The 4,604-nt window shown below is 46.5% G+C and overlaps 1 pseudogene across 1 annotated transcript; it reads right to left on the minus strand.

Moving 5' to 3' along the window:
• Positions 1-2,797: 2,797 nt before the first annotated feature.
• Positions 2,798-4,574, minus strand: LOC109376092 (TSC22 domain family protein 1-like; annotated as a pseudogene). Its single transcript, XR_002122697.1, has one exon. The product of XR_002122697.1 is annotated as a TSC22 domain family protein 1-like (transcript).
• Positions 4,575-4,604: the final 30 nt, after the last annotated feature.

The following is a 4,604-nucleotide window of genomic DNA, read 5'->3' on the forward strand; positions in this document are numbered from 1 at the left end:
CCATGGTAACCACCCGAAATCAGCGTGACACACACTCAGAGATTCACTTTGTCTGTCTCCAGCCACTCCCCTTGCAGAGATTTTCAGGCGTCTCTTAGCAATTGGTGGGTTGGTCTAAGCCCCCAACTCGGATTACTAAACCGTACGAGACAATTTAGCAATACCACCCTAAGCCATATGAGGTGTGCCACAGACCCATGGATTGGACTCCACACTCGCTTTGCAGATGGGCTGCGTCTCATTCACACAGACTCAAACAAATTCATTGTCCGCCCACCGCCCTTTTCCTGGGAGTCACGGTTTCTCTCAGAAATTGAGATACTCAGGTGACTCCTTCTGTCCGCTGATGGACAGGCTGCCTTAAGGGACCCGGGTCCTTACCTTTCTGGTCGGGCGGCGCTCCCAAGCTAGTTCCTGTAGCCCTCAGGGTTCCTTTGTGCTCCCGGGTCGGTCCTCTGTGGCCGACAGGGGAGACATCCCCACTGATCGACAAGGGTCCGTTGGTGTTGAGTAGAGTGCGCGTCCCCTCTCATCTGGGGGAGCCGGACCTTGGGGACAAGGGAGGCGGAAATATCACCGTCTCTGCCTCCCGGGCGAGCCCCCAATTATGTTGCGGGAAACTCAGAGAGACAGGACACCAAGTATTTTGAAGCAACTTTTATTAATGCTGGCACAGGCTCAGCGGACTTACATCCAGAGGCTGAGCCCTGACCCGGGTGGGACTCGGGGCTATATACCCTGAAGTTTCCAGGTTGGCAGTTAAGATTTATTATTAGGACATGTGGCCATTGTGCCACTTTCTGACTGGCTCCCGGGTGAGGTAGGAATTCAGAAATATTAAATGCGGAAGTCTTAATGACCATGCAGTCCAGGAATGTCTTTGTCTCAAGCCCGCGTGAAATCCTTAGTGACCACATGGTCTGGGAAGGCCTTTGTCTAGGGCCCACTGCCACAATAGAGCCCAGGATGCTGTAAAGGAATTGGTGCTCAGAAAATGAGAGAAGTTGAGGAATACGTCAAGATGCAAACATGAAAGATGTGCTACAGTTTACTTATTCTTTGCTTTCTCTCAGAGATGGAACAAGATTAAAGATCAACCCAGGAAGCACATAGTAAATTTGGGTTCCTCCCTGATTCAATCCCATGTTTTCATTTTTCACATTTAAAATTTTCACATTGTGGATGAAAACAATGGGTTCTATGGAAAGTAGCTTCCCAGGGTGATCTGATCATAAATTCGTAACTGGGCAGGTTGTGGTAGGTAGTCACGCCCCAGGCATATAACTTCTTTAGTAAAAGGTTTATCTTTGGGGGCCGGCCGAGTGGCGCGTTGGTTAAGAACTGGCTTGGGACACCAGAGGGCCCCGGTTCGGAGCCCACATATGAGGGCTAGTGACAGCCCTCTACAGCTGAAATGCTGAACAACAGTTCGACCTGGAGCTGGGCTGCCCTGAGTTGCCGACGACGGCATAGGCTGCAGCCCCTGTGGCACTGGGTTGCCATGGGCTACCGTATGTAGCCAGCAGCCGCAGTGAGCGGCTGTCCAGATGCAGGCGACTGATCTGCCTCGCCCAGGAAGAGCGCAATGATGGTGCCAACTTGGGCCAGTGAAGCAACGTCCTCCACAACTAGATTGAAGAACAAAAAGACAGCAACTTGTCTGTTCCCCTTCCCCCGATTCCCCAGCGCTGTTCCCATCCCCCCAATTCCCCAATAAAAATCTTAAAAAAAAAAAAAGTTTATCTTTGTCTTAAGCAAGCCCTGTCCATAGTTTCTGTGCATCTAGGGTAACACACCTTTGAATTGCCACAAGTAATAACCCTCAGAGGGAGCATTCACCCTCGAGAGAACACATAATGTTAACTCTCCTGTAATCAATCCCACCTTGCTTTGTCCAATCTCCCTTAGTCCCCTTCTTAATTTCTAATGCATAAAAGAAGCTACAAAACTGTTATTCTCTGGAGCATTTGAGATTTTGCTTCCTGACATATTGAGATTGAAAAATTATAGGCAGTGAGGAAAATGGCCATGGTAGAGGGGATTAAGGCGGAGACCATAACAAAGCCAGAGGAAATAACTTTAATGGCTAGCTGGTGGATTCAGGCTGCATGTGCAGGACCCACCAGAGTGGTCGGCTCAAGTGTGGGGGAGGAGGGTCATTCAGCTTGTAAAATGCCGCTCAAGCTGAAAAGCCTGCCAAAACTATTAGCCCAGGTGTAGGGGAAAGGGAGCTAATAAGCTTTCAGAACCTGCCAAGATTGACTGCCCAGATATAGAAGACCAAACAACTTGAACTCAGAGTTATTATAGTTCCCAGCATAGCCCAGCCCATGGGGCATTTCATTGGAATCCCCCCTCTCTGCGGATATGTGGAGAACTTTTCTCTTGCGCTTTTTCTCTTGTGCTTTTTCTCTTATGCTTTTGCAATAAAACTGCTTCTGCTTAAACCTTGCCTCTCCGGATCTGTGTTTCCATTCTTCGGTAACTGTGGGATCACGTTCTTGGGAAAATACATCAGGATCCTAATGATAAACATAAAAATTCTCTATAGGTTTGGATGTTTCTTATGCCGACAACATTTATATTCATATGGAATTTATTTTGAGTATAGGGAGACAAAAACTAATCATTATTGTATTTCAAATGGTTAGAACCAATACCATTTATGTAATAAAGCATTCTTTTCCCACTAGTTTGAAATTAAAGTTTTATCATATACCAGATTCTTATTACATTTAGGTTTCTTTGAGGACTTTGTATTCTGTTTCACTGACTAAGCTGTTCTTTTTTTTTTCCCCAACATTTTATATGCTTAATTGAAAGTTGATAAGTGCAACAGTTAAATACAGTGACACCTTACAACTGTGTAGAGAACATGCACAGAATCGTATGCATATAACTACTATACAGGTGATATGCAGAAACCCCTACTGGGAAACTCATCTCGTTAGCTAGAACTGATCATTTTTTCAAAGTCTTCAACCAGCTCAATCAAAAGACTTCAGTGAACAGAGATTTACTTCAAGGTATTCAGCAGCTAGCAGATTTCCGATTACACAAAGTGACTGTGTCAAATTCTTAAAATTTCTGTAGGTGTGGTTTTCTTCACGTAGCATTTTTTTATGTAGATCCCCTATATAAACACAATCCACACCTCTTCAGACAGCCAGTGAAACCTCTAAATTTTAATCTGTACAACCTAAATAGTAGTTACAGTCCTCTATTGTACAAAATAGTTACACTACATACACAAATATATAATAAGCAAAACATCCTTCATGGTAAGATAGCCTAGGTGCCAGCTACCTGTCACCGTTTAGTCACTCTAATAGTTTTGTGTCATCCACTGTTTCAGGGTGAGGCGCACAGTACTCGTTTTTTTATGGATTCTGGCGACAGTTGTCGATTTGTACAAGGAACTATGTTTCCCCTTGACTATGCACCAGTCTTGCCTTCTACCTCCCTTTCAAGTTCCTCACAGGGACAAGAGGAAAGACAACAGTCCAGTGAGCTCCACTGCTCCATAACCCCCTGGAGCACACTGCGTGCAAGCAGGCGGGAACTCTTGGAAGTGAGGGTGGGGAGCAGGGAGGGATGAAAAGGCACACATCTCTCCTCAGTATGAATTAAACCACTTCTCACACATCTGCCAAGCTGCATGAGGTCCCAGTACATCCATGCTAATTCTCTGATTAACCTTTAACGCACCCAGCTAGGAAATTTCTTCAAGCCAAAAGCATATGGGTGTTTAATGCTGGAAAAAAAGAGATAATGGCGTATGTCAGTCTCACGTCTCTTTTGCAGCGAGCGATGAAATGGGTGACTGTGGAGGCGGCTTCCCCCTAGTACATCATCTCAGGTCTGTTGAGTTCAGACAGCAGCAGCCAGTTCTGCGTGTGCATAGGAGGCTATGCCGTTGGTCCCGAGCCCTGGGACGCTGGCTGGGCCGGCGGCTGTGTGGTTCCCTGTGGCTGTGTGGTGGCAGGGGGGGGAGCCAGTCTGCAGCTGGGCGAGCTGCTCTGGGCTGGCCAGTGTCTTCAGCAGATTGTTTTCCTGCTCCAGCTGGGAGTTTTTCTCTATTAGTTCTTTGATTTGCTCTTTGAGCACTCTATTTCCTCTCTAACCGCATACATCAAATGGCTTTTCACCAGATCCATAGCTTGCTCGATTTTGTTGTCAACAGCTACCAGCTTGCACCAGAGGAGCTATTGTCAAGTCTCACAGAGGCGTTTTCAGTCCCCAGCAAGGATGACAAGAAAGAAATTGAAAAATGTCTCAGTTGGTAAACTCCTAGATCCATCTCCACTGGTCTACACCATTGGGATTACATGCAATTGCAGCCAAAAACACCCTCGCAGAAAAAAAAGAGGGAAGACCAGCAGCCTTATTTGAGCTAGATAAAAATCTTCTAGCTTTCTGCAGCCCAGGGAGAAATAGAAAACAGCAAGCCTAATTTAAAAAGACCGGGCCTCTGAGGCTTGGAGATCCCCGGAAGATGTGGATCCCACTGCTTTGCTGAGCTGCCCGGAAAGTAGCCGAGCTCCACTAGGATCTAGACCAGGGATCTTGGCTCGGGGCAAAATATATGCATGGAAGAGCCACGC

Source organism: Hipposideros armiger, unplaced genomic scaffold, assembly GCF_001890085.2.
Source record: "Hipposideros armiger isolate ML-2016 unplaced genomic scaffold, ASM189008v1 scaffold_1050, whole genome shotgun sequence".
NCBI lineage: Eukaryota > Metazoa > Chordata > Mammalia > Chiroptera > Hipposideridae > Hipposideros > Hipposideros armiger.